This window comes from Somniosus microcephalus, chromosome 4, assembly GCF_052327205.1.
Source record: "Somniosus microcephalus isolate GS21.2 chromosome 4, FLI_Smic_1.0, whole genome shotgun sequence".
Lineage (NCBI taxonomy): Eukaryota > Metazoa > Chordata > Chondrichthyes > Squaliformes > Somniosidae > Somniosus > Somniosus microcephalus.
The window spans coordinates 41,501,392-41,522,775 of NC_140990.1; the positions used below are offsets into that span (position 1 = coordinate 41,501,392).

General features: G+C 47.9%; 2 pseudogenes; both read left to right on the forward strand.

The window, feature by feature from the left end:
• Positions 1 to 723: 723 nt before the first annotated feature.
• LOC147118716 (T cell receptor alpha variable 38-1 pseudogene) lies at positions 724 to 1,455 on the forward strand (annotated as a pseudogene).
• A 10,737-nt stretch (positions 1,456 to 12,192) lies between these two features.
• The window catches only part of LOC147118717 (uncharacterized), a 128,234-nt pseudogene continuing 119,042 nt past the window's right edge, over positions 12,193 to 21,384 (forward strand).

Consider the following 21,384-nt stretch of genomic DNA (forward strand, 5'->3'; position numbering starts at 1 on the left):
CCCCCCCGCTCTGCTCCCGGGGACTTTAAGCGAATGAGCGGTAAATTGCTGAAAAGCGCCGATGCGCCGCTCCCTCCATTCTCCCTCATTGCAAATCCAAAATCTGAAGATTATGAATCTTTAAAGAATTAATTACTGGCAGAAATATGGTCTGAAATCACCAGATAGAACTCAAAGACATTTTAGATACAAACCGCAAAAGGTGTCGGTGTTCGAAACGCTGTTTAAATTACAGGGAGAGTTTATTCTTTAAATCTGTTCAATTGTTTGTTCAGTAACAGCAGATATCATCGTTCTAATATCACGCATCTATAAATCACTCCAATAAATTACGGAATCGTTGTTATTTCACTGAATCGTTAGGGAAAGCTCACTGGAGTCGTGATTACCAGTATCCTGAAGGTAAGGCGAACCAAATTCTAGAGAACGAATTGACCCCGGAATAAAACAATCCCATTAGCAACCCTCTGCTTCCCGGTTACAATAAACAGACAAGGATTCAATCCCACCGGTCTCTAAAAGCAGAACCATGTAGCGATGTAGCTCGGGGTGTTTCCATTCACTGACAGCCAGCTCACCACCTACCAGTCTCACAGCACCACTGGGGACACCGGGAAGTGAGGTGAGAGCATCCTGAGACACGACAGCAGGTTTTTGAGGGCGGGGGTTAGAACGGGAGTCTTCAAATATCCAACACTCTCTTTTACAGAGCGGACAGCGACAATGCGGCTACTCAGCATCTGGGTTGTGTGGGGGGCATTTCTGACAGGTAATTGTGGACCAAACACATTTCAGCTTTTCTCTCATTTCTAACATGGCTTGAATCTGAATTGTAAACACCCGCCGGTCTGATCTTTTCCTGTTTAAACATGTTTTTCAGATCTGAGTCTTGGAGATTCTGTCACTCAGCCGCTGTCGTCAGGAGTTAAGACAGAAGGAGAAGCGGTGACTTTAAGCTGTACCTATGATACTACACAGAGCAGCTATTATTTATACTGGTACCGGCAACACCCAGACACACAGCCCGTGTTTATACTGTGGAAATACTCGAGCGGTGGTGAAAGTAAAGCAGATTTTGCTGAAACCCGTTTCTCTGCTGAGCTCCAGGCCCCGACTAAATTCACCAGTTTAACCATCTCGGGGCTGCAGCTGACTGACTCTGCCGTGTATTACTGCGCCCTGGAGCTCACAGTGATGGAAAGCAGTCTCAGCCCTGTACAAAAACTGCCATTGGACTGCAGGGCGGAGCTCCTGTCTGTTGGGGTTGTGTAGAATCACGGGCAGATGCAGCCACAATGTGCAGCGCGCTGTCAGGCGCTCAAACACACACCGAGAGGAAACCAGATTAACCTCAGATCAAACTGTCACCCAACTGTTTCCAGGAGCGGCCGAGAAAACAAACTGCAGAATCCAATCGGCCCGAAAGATCGATCACAGAATGAACCGACCGGTTAAACTGCCCTTTCTGCTTCTGATCAGCTGTTTTCCCTTAAAGTTATGGATCGAGTACTAAAAGGTGTCAGTTAAATAATATTAACACTTTAGTTTGAACACGACATGATTGGACTAATCCTTACCGACAATAAGCACCCTTAACACAAACCAGGCACTGAATAGCCGCATGGCCGCTGCGGAGTCCGAACCAGTCGCTCCCGTTAAAAGCCCGATCCCGGACCGGAATAGACCTCGTCAGTGGCTCCTACTGGTTCAAGGTCACTCCCCAGTGATGTCTGGGTTTCTTTTTACATTCACTCCGATAATACGAACCAGGTACTGTGCGGTCTGCCCGGGGTGCTCACTGTACCAGAACACATAAGTTCTACTGTCGCTTGATTTCAAGGTGCAGGTTAGAGTGACATTATTTTCCACTTCAACCGTCATTTCAGGGACCGGCTGTTCCACTGTGTCTTGGTGGCTCCATTCTAGCATGAAATAATAGCAATACTCACCACCATCATCATCATCTCAATCAACATATTCATCGTCATTTCACCAATAATAACATCGGGGTTACAGGAGTCAGGGGGAGAATTCATTTTTACTGGGAAAGAAATACTTACTGAGAAGTGATATAATGATGAGGAGCGGTGCGACTCGGTTCTGCATGATTTCCCTGAGTCTGTAACTCTGCAGTCCGGAAAAGACTTTGTCGGAGCAGAAATAAAGAACCCCACCAACTGTACTGCTGATCCAACTAATGCCAAACAAGGAACAGATGCCGCAATCTCTCCAATAACACGGGGCTGGCAAGGTGGGTCAGAGCGAGAGCAGCAAACGGTAGCTGTGAGTGGGGCTGCGAATTCAGGGCTCTGTGTAACCGCAGAAAGTGCGCGGTGTCGCTCAGCTGTACTCGGAGCTGATGGAACGGAAAGGGCGATGGTTGGGTCTCGAGAAGCCTGTGGTAAACCTGCTACTGCTCACTGAGACAGTGACTGGGACCAAATAGAGTGAGACGGAAATGAAGGAAGTATAAGAAATACAGTGTTTAATCAGCTATAATATAGGTTTTTGAGACACAATATCTGACTCACGTGTTTTTATTTTTGATCAACAAACGCTAATTCCCCTCAATCACCTCATACTAAATCGATATAACAGAATCCGCCAACAGAGGGAACCAAACTGAAGCAGCGGGCTTAGAAAGTCACGTGATGCAAACGCCAAAACCAATCGGTAGTCTGAGTGACGTCATAACGAAGTCAGCCCCCTGCGGTGTGCGGGTGGAACAATGATCTGAACAGCCCGGATTACCGCTCTCCTCAATCTCTGCCTCATTCCAGCCCAATTCACTGCGACGGATCGAGTCACTCATATTGCTAATAATACTTGCGGCTGTGTTCGACAGTAAGTACTGGATGATATAAAATAACACACGTTAACCGATTGATGCAAAGATCTTGTGCAAGGATTTAATGCAATTACTCATGAGAAATACCCACATGATGGGCAGCTGGGTAGATGGGAGGCTAGAGACACAAGTTTAGATCGATCCAGTTTAACCGTCTGCTGTTTTGTTCCCTATCTTCACAGGCGGACTATGTGCAGATCCAGCAACCCAGTCTCTGGTGACAATCGCCGTGTCAGAAGAGAGTTCGGTGCAGTTAGATTCCGAATATACAGCCCCGAATATTTACACTATGCAATGGTACCGACAGAAACCGGCACAGCGTCCAAGCTGGATAATTAGCAAACTAGTAGCACATAAGGGTGAAGAAGTCTCAGGAGAATATCTGGCGGATTCTAACACATCTAGAAAGCACGGTTACTTCAATATAAGTGGCTTGAGTGTGGAGGACGGGGCGGTCTATTACTGTGCAGTGAGGCATAGCGTCAGATACAAGCAAAGGCCCCGTACACAAACCTCAGCGAGTATTTACAGCTCCATTAAATGTTTTTTGTGTTTGTATCTGTGGTTTACTTTGACCTCAAGCCCACAGAGACCAAAGACTGTCAGGTTTCTGTATCAAAGATGATATGGTTGTCTTTGTCTTTGACCAAATCAGCGGAGAACTGATCAGGGAAATCTGGTGACTTGTCTCCCTGTCCCGAGCAATATCTCGTCAGTAAATATCACGGAGATTACCAGGAATACTAGATGGACCAGTGGAGTTAGGGAAACCTATCGTATGTGGTGAAACTACAGCTGAGTATCAGGGTCTGTTCTTCCACAACCGTTCATTCAGACGGATCCTGGGACACTGAGTCTGCGCCACTCGTTCATGTAACAAAACACAGACTGTCAGTCTGGCAGTAAAGATAACCCACGAAACATTTAAACACAGACTCACTGGGCAGCACGACCATTATTATCAGTAAGGAATATGTGAGCACATGATGCCTGGTTTTGAGTTCGACAGAAAATAGAAGCATTTTTATAATATGTTGACCCTTCTCGTCTGATATTAAAGAGAAAACTGAATTCAGGAGCAGGCTCCACTTACTGGGAGATTGGTGGTGGTTCCCATTGTTAGAAAACTCTGAGCGCTCTGATAATGGCACAGCCTGCAGTTGTTGTAAAGTTTGTGCTGATCTTTGCTGCATTGTGTCTCCACCGCACAAAAATAGGTGGTGGTGTCTGTCACTCGAGCGTCGCTAACAGTCAGAGCACTGCGCTTCTCTACTGAACTGAACCGAGCCGGGATCCTGCTCTGATCGCTGGTAGCGGTCGCCAGGTGCTGCACGGTTCGCCTCGGGTATTCTCTGTACCATTGTAGGATCCGTCCTAAGATTGTGGTGGAACAGGTCAACGATGCAGTGTCTCCCTCGGGAACAACCACTGACTCGGGAGACTGCCATACCTCTTCACTGCCAGTGGCACCTGAGAAGAGTATGTAGATATAATCTAATCTAATTAATACAGCGCAGTTGATTATAATTAATACAATACAATTCAATATAATATAACATAACATAACATACCATAATAAAATATAATACAATACTCTAGAATATAGTATACAATACAATATAACACAATACAATGTAATATAACATAACATGATATAATATTACATAATATAATATAATACAATGTAATAAAATACAATATGTAGCATAACATAATCTAACATAACATAATAATATATCAATAAATATTATGTATCTACGATGTAAAATATTCCCGATAAACAGCGATTGTGACCACACCACTAAGAAATTCAGGGAGATAATCAATAAAGTGAAGCTCCGCTTAATGTCGGATCCTATCGATCTGTGTAAATTGACTGTCGGCAGATCTAGGCCGAGAGAGGCCCCTGACTGAGCTGCAGCTCGCTGACAGCGCCGTGTACTACTGTGCACTGAGGCCCGCAGTGAGAAGGGCCTCGGGACACCTTGTGCAGAAACCGCGTTCTGTGAGATCAGCTCAAAGGAGATACTTTAAACCCAGACACCAGATGGCGCTGACAGAGCGCGGATTCCCACCGCCGGTCACCTTACACCAACCAATACGTACTGACACTTTCTCAACATAAATTAACGTGAAATTGTTTTTTTACATCATATTAATGCTCATTAATGTCATGCAATCCCTTACAGTTTATTAATTTCACAAGTTAGTTTAGTGTTAATGATCAGTGTGCCTGCAGAACCTTGGGATCGTTTGCAGTGTGTTCTATTTCCCAGCGCTAGTCTCAACCCCTGGTTTTAACCCACATCACTGTTGAAGATTTCGGTAATTATTGAATAATATAATAATTCAGCAATTCATGTCGCGAGCCTGCGTGCCCCGTATTTGTAACGAATGTGCAAATGGCGCAACCCTTATAGAGAGGCAGAGTTATATCATATGCGAAGGGGCCATTATTGTTCAATTCAGTTCCTCACAGGTGGATCTCACGTGTGACAACACCGCCCGCGGAAGCCCCGCCCACAGCTTCGGTTTGCTGCTCTCGCTCTGACCCGCCTTGCCTGCCATGTGTTATTGGCGAGATTGCTGCCTCTGTTCCCTGTTTGTCATTGGTTGAATCAGCTGTGCAGTGGGACGGTGATCTGTATTTCTGCTCCGACAGAGGATTTCCCGGACTGCAGCGTTACAGACTCAGGGAGCATCATGCGGAAGCGTCTCGCACCGCTCCTCATCATTACATCACTTCTCAGTAAGGATTTCCTCCCCAGTGAAAATCCATTCTCCTCCTGACTGCTGTAACCCAGCTGTGATAATTGGTTAGATGATCCTGAGGATGATGATGGTGATGATAATGGTGATGTTGATGATATGACTGTTACTATTATTCTATGTTAGAATGGAGCCACCAAGACACAGTGGAACAGCCGGTCCCTGAAATGACGGTTGAAGAGGAAAGTAATGTCACACTCACCTGCACCTTGAAAACAGGCGACAGAAGCCCTTATCTGTTCTGGTACAGTCAGCAGCCCGGGCAGCCTCCACAGTACGTGATTCATCTTATGAAAGGGATAGTAAACTGGAACCCCGACTTCACTGACCGATTCTCTTCTACGTACCATCGAACTACCAAGATTACCGAGCAAACGATCGGCAAAGCCCTGATCTCCAACATCGCCGTGTATGTCTGTGCCATGAGCCCCACACTGCTGCAGAGATATTGCGGATCCCGTACAAAAAACCACACTGAAAGTTCCAGTTAGTGCTCACCAGGGGGCGCTCTCACACCCATAAACAGCAGCGACAATTCAGCCTCCACAGTGACAGTCACAGGGACATTCTTAAAAGGGCAAAACACACAATACTCAACAACACCAGGTGAACTCCACTGGCGTAATTATATTGGTGATTTCAACTCCCATTTATAATTTTAAAAAACTTCACAAATCCATCGGTGGCGCCTTACCTCCCCTCATGTCTTTCGATGCCCTTTCCCTGCCTGTCCCTTCTCATGTCTTGTCTCTGCTCCTCACCCGTAATCCTCTGAACTTCCTTCAACCAGTCTTTAGTTTAACGATGTAAAACCTTTGCTGCTTCTCTGTACATTTATTCAGAACCGCTCCAACATAACTTCCCATAAACAGAAACTGCAGACAGGTCAGTGAGCAAACACGGGATTTCTCACCCTGTTCACAGACATCTGTACAGTTCTCAGAATATCCACCAGAGGGCGGAAGGTCACAATATTTATTCTTTTGACCCAGGCCCCGGGCAGTGAGTTAAAAGCTGTTTCTCCAAAAGTTGTGTCTATTTTGGAATGAATTGAAGATTAATATTTGAAATCCACAATGCGCTGTTGATACGCTTATCAATTATTCCATAAAAGGTGATGAATTAGGATAGTAATGAAAAGGTTTTTATTAACTAAAGAACAGAGCATGCCTCTCGTGGGCGACTGGTCCCAAGAAGGAAGTGGGCTGCCGAGCAGCCAACTTTATACCAGGTCACGTAGGCGGAGCCAGCTGAGGCATGCATTGGTACACAGTGAGTAGCAAGAGGTAACAATGTGCCAATAACGATAACAGTAGTGAACCACAGTGAAAAACAATGAAAACAATAACAGTGGTTTACCACATTCACCCCTTGTTTAAAATTGAGTCCGGCCGGGTGAAGTGTGCTAAAAGTTCATGTAGGTAAGTCTATCAGGAGGCCTTGTATGCCATCCAGATCGTCGTAGCAGCGGCGGCGGTGGTGCAGTATCCAACGTCGAATCTGGTGTCTGAGTGGTCAACGAAGGGTCCTGGGGCTCCGGCATGCCGTCTACAGGGGTTGGGTTGGGAGAAATGGTGGGGAATAACGGTGGTGATTCAGGGGCGCCCGAGGGTGCGAGGTCTCGTATGGAGACCGTGTCCTCCCGCCCGTCTGGGTATGCCACGTAGGCATACTGGGGGTTGGCATGTAGGAGGTTCACCCTCTCGACCAGGGGGTCCGTTTTATGGGTCCTCACGTGCCTCTGCAGTAGGACGGGCCCAGGAGAAGTCAGCCATGTCGGTAGCGAGGTTCCCGATGTGGACTTCCTGGGGAAAACGAACATTTGCTCATGAGGGGTTGCATTAGTGGCAGTACAAAGCAGTGACCGGATGGAGTGGAGCGCCGCAGGGAGGACCTCCTGCCAGCGAGAGGTCGGAAGGCCCTTAGATTTCTCTCTTTCCACCTGGCCGTTCCCCCGGGGGTTGTAGCTGGTGGTCCTGCTCGTAGCAATACCTCTCGTGAGCAGATACTGCTGAAGTTCGTCGCTCATGAAAGAGGAGCCCCGGTCGCTATGTATATAGCTAGGGAACCCGAACAAGGCGAAGAGGTCATTCAGGCATTTGATGACCGTGGTACTGGTCATGTCTGGGCAAGGGATGGCAAAGGGAAAACAGGAGCACTCATCAACTATGTTGAGGAAGTACACGTTGCGGTCAGAGGAAGGGAGAGGCCCCTTAAAGTCGATGCTCAAGCGCTCGAAGGGGCAGGTAGCCTTGATCAGGTGTGCTCTGTCTGGCCTATAAAAATGCGGTTTGCATTCGGCACAGGTTTGGCAGTTCCTGGTCATAGTCCTGACCTCCTCGATGGAGTAGGACAGGTTGTGGGCCTTAATGAAGTGGCAGAATCTGGTGGCCCCGGGGTGGCAGAGGTCATTGTGGAGGGTCCGCAGTCTATCAACCTGCACATTGGCGCATGTACCTCGTGATAGAGCATCTGGGGGCTCATTGAGTTTCCCAGGCCGGTACAAGCTATCGTAATTGTAGGTGGAGAGCTCAATTCTCCACCTCAAGATCTTGTCGTTCTTGATTTTGCCCCTCTGCTTATTATTGGACATAAAAGCAACAGAACGCTGGTCAGTGAGAAGGGTAAATCGTTTTCCGGCCAGGTAATGCCTCCAGTGCCGCACCACTTCCACAATAGCCTGGGCCTCCTTTTCGACAGAGGAGTGTCGAATCTCGGGGCCCTGGAGGGTCCTTGAGAAAAAGGCCATGGGTCTCCCCGCCTGGTTAAGGGTTGCAGCTAGGGCGAAGTCGGACGCATCGCTCTCCACTTGGAAAGGGATGGACTCATCCACTGCGTGCATTGTGGCCTTCGCAATATCACTCTTGATAAGAGTGAAGGCTGCACCCACCTCTGATGTCAGGGGGAAGGAGGTGGACTTGATGAGGGGTCTGGCTTTGTCTGCATAGTTGGGCACCCACTGAGCGTAGTAAGAGAAAAACCCCAGGCATCTCTTCAGTGCTTTTTGGCAGTGGGGGAGGGTGAGCTCCATAAGGGGGTGCATTCTGTCAGGGTCGGGCCCAATGACTCCATTCTCCACTACGCAGCCGAGGATGGCAAGGCGCTTGGTGTGAAACATACATTTCTCCTTATTGTATGTTAGATTCAGCCACTGGGCCGTACGGAGGAATTTCGCTAGATTAACGTCATGGTCCTGCTGGTCGTGGCCGCAGATGGTGACCTTATCCAGATAGGGAAAGGTGGCCTGCAGCGCGTTCTGGTCGACCATCCGGTCCATCTCCCTTTGGAAGACCGAAACCCCGTTGGTGACGCCGAAAGGAACCCTAAGGAAGTGGTAGAGGCGGCCGTTTGCCTCGAAGGCAGTATACTGGCTGTCCTCATGGTGGATAGGGAGTTGGTGGTATGCTGACTTAAGGTCAATGGTGGAGAGTACCCTGTATTGTGCGATCTGATTGACCATATCAGATATGCGGGGAAGGGGGTATGCGTCCAGCTGGGTGTACCGGTGTATGGTTTGGCTGTAGTCAATGACCAGGTGGCGTTTATCGGCGGTCTTAACGACTACAACCTGGGCTCGCCAGGGGCTGGTGCTCCCTTCGATAATGCCCTCCTTCAGGAGCCGCTCCACCTCAGCGCTAATAAAAGCTCTGTCCCCGGCACTGTACCGCCTGCTCTTGGTAGCGATGGGTTTACAGTCGTGGGTGAGGTTAGCGAACAGGGGAGGGGGTGTCTTTGAGTGTGGAAAGACTGCAAGTGGTGCGCGGCGGGTGATTTAAAAACTGTTGGTTGCAGACTGTGAGTGGGGGGAGGGGTCCACCGTATGCCAATGTGACACTTTTGAGGTGGCACTGAAAATCCAACCCTAGCAGAACGGCAGCGCAAAGACGGGGCAGGACAAGAAGTTTAAAATTTTTATATTCGGTGCCCCTAACCGAAAGGGTCACCACACCGTAGCCGCCGACGTCCGTTGAATGAGACTTGGACGCCATAGAAATCTGATGGCGCATTGGCAGGACGGTGAGGGAGTGGCTACGCACCGTGTCGGGGTGAATAAAACTCTCCGTGCTCCCGCTGTCAAACAGGCAAGTAGTGGCGCGGCCATTTACCGTAATGTCCATCATGGACCTGGACAGATGATGAGGGAGAGCTTGATCCAACGTAACGGAGGCCAGTGTATGGCTGAGTGAGCCGATATGGTCGTCAGACGAGACGGTGGTCGAGTCTGGAGACAAAATGGCAGTTGAGTGCGTTGGGCAAAATGGCGGCGGCCATGATTCCGATCCCCACATGGCCGGAGGTGCACAAAATGGTGGAGAAGATGGCTGCCCCCACGGTTCACACGCGGCGCTGCTGGCTTTCGCGGGTTTCCCTCTGCAGGCGTTGGCGTAATGGCCTTTCTTCCCACAGCCACAGCAGGTAGCGGTCTTCGCCAGGCAGCGCGCTCTAGGGTGTTTTAACAGGCCACGGAAGTAGCATTTTTGGGCCTGGTTACGGGACATCGTTGCAGTAGTTGGTACCGGGGGCGGCGGTCCCAGTTGATTTCGGGACATTGCTGCAGTAGTTGGTACCGGGGGCGGCAGTCCCATGTCCCAAGGTCGCGATGGCCATGGCGCAGCACCGTTACGTGAGTATGCTTCGAGGTTTTGGTGGGCTGCATCTAGTGAGAGTGTGAGGGCTACGGCCGTCTTCAGGACGAGCTCCTTGCTTTCGAGCAGTCTCTGCCGGGAGTAGTCGGACTGGAGGCCCTTAACGAAGGCATCACAGATAAGTCCCCCCGCGTGCGCAACAGCCGTTACCTCCTTACAGTCGCAGTCCCTGCAGAGTGTCTGTAACGCCCGTAAAAATGTCTCTACCGATTCCCCCGGTTGCTGCCTGCGGGATCCCAGGAGGTGTCTGGCGTAAATCGTATTCACTGGGCGCTTGTATTGCCTTTTAGCAGGTCGAGAGCTGCCGTGTACGTAGTAGCGTCCCGGATGAGTGTATATACTTGAGGGCTCACCTGGGCGGTCAGAACGTTTAATTTGTTCTCCTCCGATGTCACGGCAGAGGCTTCTAGGAAGGATTCAAAGCAGCTCAGCCAGTGTTCGAAATTGGTAGCTGAACCCGCCGCTTGAGGGTCGAGGTCCAGGCATGCTGGTCTGAGGGCTCGCAGCAACGCCTGCTGTTGTTGCTGTTGTTGCTGCTCAGGTCCCGACATTTTAATTTTAGTTAATAAAATTGATACGCTTATCAATTATTCCATAAAAGGCGATGAATTAGGATAGTAATGAAAAGGTTTTTATTAACTAAAGAACAGAGCATGCCTCTCGTGGGCGACTGGTCCCAAGAAGGAAGTGGGCTGCCGAGCAGCCACCTTTATACCAGGTCACGTAGGCGGAGCCAGCTGAGGCATGCATTGGTACACAGTGAGTAGCAAGAGGTAACAATGTGCCAATAACGATAACAGTAGTGAACCACAGTGAACAACAATGAAAACAATAACAGTGGTTTACCACAGCTGTGTTGGTATGTCGGGCAATAATCATCACGAAAAGATATCCATGATATTGAAGGATTGAATTCTGACACTAAACAGTGGGCAGGACCAGTGAGTGGAAGGGTCTAGAAGATGGGGAAAGGAATATTAAAATGTGAATGAAAGACACAGCCTGAGTTCTGATTTCTGAAGCCATTAACTGTACCAATGGTGGCGATCGATGTTTACGGGGCGTGCTGTGTTTGTTATTCTGCACCACGTCCTTTTCTACTATGAGTGAAAGTTGTAAGGACAGTTTTTTCACGCTCTGCTGGTGTTGAGCTCTTGTTATCGAGGATCCGCCCTGCATCTCACCCTGGAGGCTTTGAACCACCCCCCCCCCCGCTCTGCTCCCGGGGACTTTAAGCGAATGAGCGGTAAATTGCTGAAAAGCGCCGATGCGCCGCTCCCTCCATTCTCCCTCATTGCAAATCCAAAATCTGAACATTATGAATCTTTAAAGAATTAATTACTGGCAGAAATAAGGTCTGAAATCACCAGATAGAACTTAAAGACATTTTAGATACAAACCGCAAAAGGTGTCGGTGTTCGAAACGCTGTTTAAATTACAGGGAGAGTTTATTCTTTAAGTCTGTTCAATTGTTTGTTCAGTAACAGCAGATATCATCGTTCTAATATCACGCATCTATAAATCACTCCAATAAATTACGGAATCGTTGTTATTTCACTGAATCGTTCGGGAAAGCTCACTGGAGTCGTGATTACCAGTATCCTGAAGGTAAGGCGAACCAAATTCTAGAGAACGAATTGACCCCGGAATAAAACAATCCCATTAGCAACCCTCTGCTTCCCGGTTACAATAAACAGACAAGGATTCAATCCCACCGGTCTCTAAAAGCAGAAGCATGTAGCTATGTAGCTCGGGGTGTTTCCATTCACTGACAGCCAGCTCACCACCTACCAGTCTCACAGCAGCACTGGGGACACCGGGAAGTGAGGTGAGAGCATCCTGAGACACGAGAGCAGGTTTTTGAGGGCGGGGGTTAGAACGGGAGTCTTCAAATATCCAACACTCTCTTTTACAGAGCGGACAGCGACAATGGGGCTACTCAGCATCTGGGTTGTGTTGGGGGCATTTCTGACAGGTAATTGTGGACCAAACACATTTAATCTTTTCTCTCATTTCTAACATGGCTTGAATCTGAATTGTAAACACCCGCCGGTCTGATCTTTTCCTGTTTAAACATGTTTTTCAGACCTGAGTCTTGGAGATTCTGTCACTCAGCCGCTGTCCTCAGGAGTTAAGACAGAAGGAGAAGCGGTGACTTTAAACTGTACCTATGAGGCTACACAGAGCAGCTATTATTTAAACTGGTACCGGCAACACACAGACACACAGCCCCAGTTTATACTGTGGAAATCCTCGAGCGGTGGTGAAAGTAAAGCAGATTTTGCTGAAACCCGTTTCTCTGCTGAGCTCCAGACCCCGACTAAATTCACCAGTTTAACCATCTCGGGGCTGCAGCTGACTGACGCTGCCGTGTATTACTGCGCCCTGGAGCTCACAGTGATGGAAAGCAGTCTCAGCCCTGTACAAAAACTGCCATTGGGCTGTAGGGCGGAGCTCCTGTCTGTTGGGGTTGTGTAGAATCACGGGCAGATGCAGCCACAATGTGCAGCGCGCTGTCAGGCGCTCAAACACACACCGAGAGGAAACCAGATTAACCTCAGATCAAACTGTCACCCAACTGTTTCCAGGAGCGGCCGAGAAAACAAACTGCAGAATCCAATCGGCCCGAAAGATCGATCACAGAATGAACCGACCGGTTAAACTGTCCTTTCTGCTTCTGATCAGCTGTTTTCCCTTAAAGTTATGGATCGAGTACTAAAAGGTGTCAGTTAAACAATATTAACACTTTAGTTTGAACACGACATGATTGGACTAATCCTTACCGACAATAAGCACCCCAAACACAACCCAGGCACTGAATAGCCGCATGGCCGCTGCGGAGTCCGAACCAGTCGCTCCCGTTAAAAGCCCGATCCCGGACCGGAATAGACCTCGTCAGTGGCTCCTACTGGTTCAAGGTCACTTCCCAGTGATGTCTGGGTTTCTTTTTACATTTACTCCGATAATACGAACCAGGTACTGTGCGGCCTGCCCGGGGTGCTGACTGTACCAGAACACATAAGTTCTACTGTCGCTTGATTTCAAGGTGCAGGTTAGAGTGACATTATTTTCCTCTTCAACCGTCATTTCAGGGACCGGCTGTTCCACTGTGTCTTGGTGGCTCCATTCTAGCATGAAATAATAGCAATACTCACCACCATCATCATCATCTCAATCAACATATTCATCGTCATTTCACCAATAATAACATCGGGGTTACAGGAGCCAGGGGGAGAATTCATTTGTACTGGGAAAGAAATACTTACTGTGAAGTGATATAATGATGAGGAGCGGTGCGATTCGGTTCTGCATGATTTCCCTGAGTCTGTAACTCTGCAGTCCGGAAAAGACTTTGTCGGAGCAGAAATAAAGAACCCCACCAACTGCACTGCTGATCCAACCAATGCCAAACAAGGAACAGAGGCCGCTATCTCTCCAATAACACGGGGCTGGCAAGGCGGGTCAGAGCGAGAGCAGCAAACGGAAGCTGTGGGTGGGGCTGCGAATTCAGGGCTCTGTGTAACCGCAGAAAGTGCGCGGTGTCGCTCAGCTGCACTCGGAGCTGATGGAACGGAAAGGGCGATAGTTGGGTCTCGAGAAGCCTGTGGTAAACCTGCTACTGCTCACTGAGAAAGTGACTGGGACCAAATAGAGTGAGAGGGAAATGAAGGAAGTATAAGAAATACAGTGTTTAATCAGCTATAATATAGGTTTTTGAGACACAATATCTGACTCACGTGTTTTTATATGTGATCAACAAACGCGAATTCCCCTCAATCACCTCATACTAAATCGATATAACAGAATCCGCCAACAGAGGGAACCAAACTGAAGCAGCGGGCTTAGAAAGTCACGTGATGCAAACGCCAAAGCCAATCGGTAGTCTGAGTGACGTCATAACGAAGTCAGCCCCCTGTGGTGTGTGGGTGGAACAATGAGCTGAACAGCCCGGATTACCGCTCTCCTCAATCTCTGCCTCATTCCAGCCCAATTCACTGCGACGGATCGAGTCACTCATATTGCTAATAATACTTGCGGCTGTGTTCGACAGTAAGTACTGGATGATATAAAATAACACACGTTAACCGATTGATGCAAAGATCTTGTGCAAGGATTTAATGCAATTACTCATGAGAAATACCCACATGATGGGCAGCTGGGTAGATGGGAGGCTAGAGACACAAGTTTAGATCGATCCAGTTTAACCGTCTGCTGTTTTGTTCCCTATCTTCACAGGCGGACTATGTGCAGGTCCAGCAACACAGTCTCTGGTGACGATCGCCGTGTCAGAAGAGAGTTCGGTGCAGTTAGATTCCGAATATACAGCCCCGAATATTTACACTATGCAATGGTACCGACAGAAACCGGCACAGCCTCCAAGCTGGATAATTAGCAAACTAGTAGCACATAAGGGTGAAGAAGTCTCAGGAGAATATCTAGCGGATTCTAACACATGTAGAAAGTACGGTTGCTTCAATATCAGTGGCTTGAGTGTGGAGTACGGGGCGGTCTATTACTGTGCAGTGAGGCATAGCGTCAGATACAAGCAAAGGCCCCGTACACAAACCTCAGCGAGTATTTACAGCTCCATTAAATGTTCTTTGTGTTTGTATCTGTGGTTTACTTTGACCTCAAGCCCACAGAGACCAAAGACTTTCAGGTTTCTGTATCAAAGATGATATGGTTGTCTTTGTCTTTGACCAAATCAGCGGAGAACCGATCAGGGAAATCTGGTGACTTGTCTCCCTGTCCCGAGCAATATCTCGTCAGTAAATATCACGGAGATTACCAGGAATACTAGATGGACCAGTGGAGGTAGGGAAACCTATCGTATGTGGTGAAACTACAGCTGAGTATCAGGGTCTGTTCTACCACAGCCGTTCATTCAGACGGATCCTGGGACACTGAGTCTGCGCCACTCGTTCACGTAACAAAACACAGACTGTCAGTCTGGCAGTAAAGATAGCCCACGAAACATTTAAACACAGACTCACTGGGCAGCACGACCATTATTATCAGTAAGGAATATGTGAGCACATGGTGCCTGGTTTTGAGTTCGACAGAAAATAGAAGCATTTTTATAATATGTTGACCCTTCTCGTCTGATATTAAAGAGAAAACTGAATTCAGGAGCAGACTTCACTTATTGGGAGATTGGTGGTGGCTCCCATTGTTAGAAAACACTGAGCGCTCTGATAATGGCACAGACTACAGTTTTTGTAAGGTTTGTGCTGATCTTTGCTGCACTGTGTCTCCACCGCACAGAAATAGGTGGCGGTGTCTGTCACTCGAGCGTCGCTAACAGTCAGAGCACTGCGCTTCTCTACTGAACTGAAGCGAGCCGTGATCCTGCTCTGATCGCTGGTACCGGCCGTCAGGTGCTGCACGGTTCGCCTCGGGTATTGTCTGTACCATTGTAGGATCCGTCCTAAGACTGTGGTGGAACAGGCCAACGATGCAGTGTCTCCCTCGGGAACAACCACTGACTCGGGAGACTGCGACACCTCTTCACTGCCAGTGGCACCTGAGAAAAGTATGTAGATATTAATAAAATATAATTAATACAGTGCAGTTGATTATAATTAATACAATACAATTCAATATAATATAACATAACATAACATATCATAATAAAATATAATACAATACTGTAGAATATAGTATACAATACAATATAACACAATACAATGTAATATAACATAACATGATATAATATAACATAACATGATATAATATTACATAATATAATATAATACAGTATAATAAAATACAATATATAGCATAACATGGGCGGAAAAGTGGCAAATGGAATTTAACCCTGAAAAGTGCGAGGTGATGCATTTTGGACGGACAAATAAGGCAAGGGAATACACAATGAGTGGTAGGACCCTAGGAAGTACAAAGGGTCAGAGGGACCTTGGTGTACATGTACATAGATCCTTGAAGGCAGCGGAACAGGTAGATAAGGTGGTTAAAAAGGCATATGGGATACTTGCCTTCATTAGCCGAGGCATAGAATATAAGAGCAGGGAGGTTATGATGGAGCTGTACAAAACGCTGGTGAGGCCACAGCTGGAGTACTGTGTGCAGTTCTGGTCGCCTCACTATAGGAAGGATGTGATTGCTTTGGAGAGGGTGCAGAGAAGATTCACCAGGATGTTACCTGGGATGGAGCGCCTCAGCTATGAAGAAAGACTAAACAGGCTGGGGTTGTTTTCCTTGGAGCAAAGAAGGCTGAGGGGGGACCTGATTGAGGTATACAAAATGATGAGGGGCATAGATAGGGTAGACAAAGAGGAACTTTTCCCCTTGGTAGGGGGGTCAATAACAAGGGGGCATAGATTCAGGGTAAGGGGCAGGAGATTTAGAGGGGATTTGAGGAGGAACTTTTTCACCCAGAGGGTGGTTGGAATGTGGAACTCAATGCCCAAAAGGGTGGTAGAGGCAGGAACCCTCACAACATTCAAGAAGCGTTTGGATGAGCACTTGAAATGCCACTGCATACAAGGCTATGGACCAAATGCTGGAAAATGGGATTAGACTGGACAGGGATGGATGGGCGGCGCAGACACGATGGGCGGAAGGGCCTCTTTCTGTGCTGTAAAACTCTATGACTATGACTCTATAACATAATCTAACATAACATAATAATATATCAATAAATATTATGTATCTACGATGTAAAATATTCCCGATAAACAGCGATTGTGACCACACCACTAAGAAATTCAGGGAGATAATCACTAAAGTGAAGCTCAGCTTAATGTCGGATCCTATCGATCTGTGTAAATTGACTGTCGGCAGATCTAGGCCGAGAGAGGCTCCTGGAGAAATCAGCGCTGTTGTGTGTCAATCTGAGCCCGACACCAAGACACCGTGCTCGTCACACACGGTCTCTGGAACTCAAAATGTGAACCTGTGAGGAGAGCCTGGGGCTCAGCCTTGATGGAGACTGAGGTGAGGAGAGCGCATGCGTCAGAGCATCGGCACGTCATCCTGAATCCGACCCGGAAAAGGGAACAGAGAGAATTCGAAAAATGAACAACGTTCTGTCAGATCAAAGAATATACTTTACACCCGATCACCAGGTGGCGCTGACAGACCGCTGCTTCCCGCCGCCGGTCTCGTTGCATCAGCCAATGCTGCCTGACATATGTTTTCATATAAGTTAACGAGAAATTCCTTTTCACCTCTTAGATTTCTGTTCATTGATATTATATCGTCACTAACAATGTAATAATTTCACGCATTACTTCACATCCTCCAGTTGAAAGTTTTGAATGAAGTACATTTCTCATTATTAATTACAATTCGGAATTGGTTGGATTTTTGTTATGTTACTCAACATCTGCTTGCAACCCCATAGTTTAATCCCAGCCCAGTGAGGAAGATGCTTGTAGCTAATATAATAACTGCAAATCCTTTGGCGAGCCTGGGGGCAACACAGTTCTTATAGAGAAGCAGAATTATATGATTTCCAAAGAGTACATTATTATTGAAGTAATTTCCTGGCATATGTCTGTATTGTCTGTGTGTTGTACAGCTGAAGGCTGCAATTAAACAAACGGCGTCAACAGATATTAAATCCGTTTCACCCTGTCAAAGTGATCAGCCCTCGTAAAGTGACTCTAGATCCTGGCGAGTATTCCATGTGTTCTCCACTGCATTCCCTGTACACGTGGGCCCTTTAGACTCCCAGCACCCTTTTAAATTCACCCATAGAAACATAGAAGATAGGAGCAGGAGTAGGCCATTCGGCCCCTCGAGCCTGTTCTGCCATTCAATGAGATCATGGCTGATCATCCAAATTCAGTACCCGGTCCCTGCTTTCTCCCCATACCCCTTGATCCCTTTAGGCTTAAGAAATATATCCAACTCCTTCTTGAATCTATTTAATGAATTTGCCTGAACTGCCTTCTGTGGTAGAGAATTCCGCAGGTTCAACACACCCTTAGCTATTTCAACAACACACATGAAGTATGTATGTTCTTCATTGTCCCTTCTCATGTACAATAGCTCACACGTTTTCTAGATTAAGTTTCATCGACCATAATCGTCTGTATTTTTCTCTCTCTCGGTGGGTGAGTCCATTCAACGGGATCGCTAATGTTCAGTTCTCCCTTGTATTCGATAGCCCCGGGTACCTTATCATTTAATCTGTCTGACAACCTGCTCACCCCAGTCACTCCACCAGAAACCGAAGCCTACATCCCCATTGTCTAGGCCGCATTTGATAACAGAGTCCCAGAGGGTGAAACGTTGGCTTCGGAGTCATTGCAAGGACCCGATTCCCCATCAAAGTAAACAGACACCAATGGCTTTTGACGTGTACGAAGTCCAAAACAGCCCGAATATCGACTGTGTCGGTGAGAAAGACGTCAGCCGTCTGATAATTGGATGCTGAGGAACAAAGATAAAAGAGGCGGCCGCCTTTGTCAGTCACTGGCAAATTAAAAATTCGGTTAACGAATTGATTAGTGATACAGATGGATTTTCGGATAATCGATATCGCGGGAATTTCAGAAACAATATCCTGAAATACGATGCATCGAATTGGGTCTGACACCTTTTTATTTTCATGTGACTATTCTGAATGAAGAAGATTGGATTGTAAAATAATCCTATTGAGCGTGTTGCCAGTTTGTCTTGTATTAGCAGGGGTCCGTGGTGAGGAAAGGATTTCCCAAACCGAGCGGGTGACCGCGGTGGAGGAACAATCGGTTCAAATCCAGTGCGGTGCGACCACCAGGAGCAGCGATAGGGTTTCGTGCTTCCGGCAAATACCGGGCCGGGCACCGAAATTTACAATCTCCGCCTATCAGGGTAATGCAGCCGACGGGAGCGGAGGGTTCGATTTGTTTGTTGACAGAAGGAGGAGTTATAACATTTTCGGTGTGCGGTCAACCGCAGCTCCAGCTCCGGGGTGTATTACTGTGCGAACACGCACATTGGGGCAAACGGTGAGACATCCTGTACAATAAATCTCGTCTATCACAATCATCGAGGTCAGGACTATTATCTTCACCATCTTGGGTCCCCCTTTAGAAAAAAAACATTCAGAATTGCAATATTGTCATTTAGTGTCGCCTGACAAAGGTCTACAGGGTTAAAAAACTCGTTAATGGTGTCGCCACTTTAAGTGGACGCACTTTTAGGAAACCCTGAGGGTCTGGGTTACCCAATAACCGTGATTTCACTGGGATACATCAAATATGGTGGTGTCATATTATTACATATTTAGGAAGCTACAGACAGTCGTCAGGGCCACTAGGGGTGGCCAATAAATGCCGGCCTTGCCAGCAATGCCGACATCCGCAGAATGAATTTTAAAAAACTTTATATTGTGGCGGTTCCACCGGGTGTCCCTTACTTATAATGTACATAATTCACTTTAACTTTACTATATATGTATATAACTTACCTGTTCTGGGCGTTGCCCCTTTAAGAAGTTTATAGCTTATCTGTTTGGGCCGTTGCCCCTTTAAGGATGCGTCCTAACGCGCTGACGTCACGACGTGGGTCACGTGACGCACCGAAGCGCGGGAAAACACGACCAAGCGGGATGACGTCATCACGCTATCCACGGGACTGCGAACTCAGTCCTCATGGTGTCCCCGCTGGGGAAAGACCTACTCTACGGCTCTCCTGCAACCATGTTACTTACCTGCTGTATTTCATCTGTTCCTGCATTAAAGAACTTCTTGATTGTTTATCCTGAGGTCGAACTCAATTATTTAGTTTGCATTCGTCCAATACCTGCTGAGGTGAATTCGAATTCCTACAATTGGTGACCCAATGACATGAGTACGGGAGCTCATCAATACCTAAATTGGTGACCCCGTATCCATGAACGTTTTTCACAGAAGAAACGCGCAGCCTGACCCTCGTCTTCACGGAAGACGACTGACGAACAACCGACGAACAACAGCCGATGAACACCAGTTCATACATTGCCGACCCCGTCTTTGCAAACGTATTCGCAAAGGAAGTGCAGCCTGGAGGTGATCCCGTTTTCCATGGATGAAACGCAGCCGGACTCCGAGTTTTGTGAACGATTTTCACAAACGAAGCACGCCATGGAAGCATCAGCCGTTTTGCTGTCGCTACCACAACACAGGAAGCAACAACCGCCCTCGTGCATTATAAAGGAAGAAGCCCTGTTCAACGAGAACATCGATGCAGCGCAGACCACGCCCTTGCTTACGGTCTCCGTTTTCGACATTTCTACCATTACATGGATCGTCCACCTCTACGACATCTCCCAACGCAACAGCAAGTATGAATCCTCCAAGCGCGAGTTCCACGGTTTTTCGGGCCCACAAGATCGGAGTGCGCCCCCACGGAGATGCCACGAGGACTCGCTCCTCACGGACCACAAGGACTCGCTCCTCACGAACCACGAGACTGCACTCCTCGCGCACCACAAGGACCCATCCCTCGCGAACCACGAGGACCCATCCCTCGTGAAACATGAAGACTCATTCCCCGCCGATGACGCACCAGCCCATCAGCCTGCTGGTTGTGTTACCTACCATGCTTTTCAGTGAGATGGGGAAGCGTTGCCGACCTCCCGGCAGTTTTCTCCTTACCGAAATCAACAACATCCTGGAGCATTGCCGCCCTTTCTACAGTTTTCCCCTCAACAAACGCAAACATCTACTGACGCTGCAAGCATCAAGGATGGGTCCAAAGGGCAGTCCACGGCCGTGATCTGCCATGCGAAAGTTGCTGTCATCACCAATCACTGATCACCGCAGCAACCGTTCACTCTCTGCTGTGTTACCATTATAGCACTAAGGCACGCACCGTTCCACGCATTCCAGTCTGCCGAAGAGTCGCTCACATGTCGGCGAGTTCACCGACCTCGCCTGCCAAGTCCTCCTGGATCGCCCGTTCGGCGTTCCTACAGATTTCGTCAGACTGAGGACTTTATACAACATCAACAGAGCCATGGTCCGCATCTGCCCAGCTTGCCAGTCCCTATGACACGGCCTGCTGTTTTGCCCTGGCGCCCACTTCAAACCATGGGTTGCGGAGGTCGCACGTCTCCACGGTCCTTCGCATGACGGAAACGTTTTATTCGCTGTGACGCGCGTAAGGATCCGCTCACGACCAGCATCT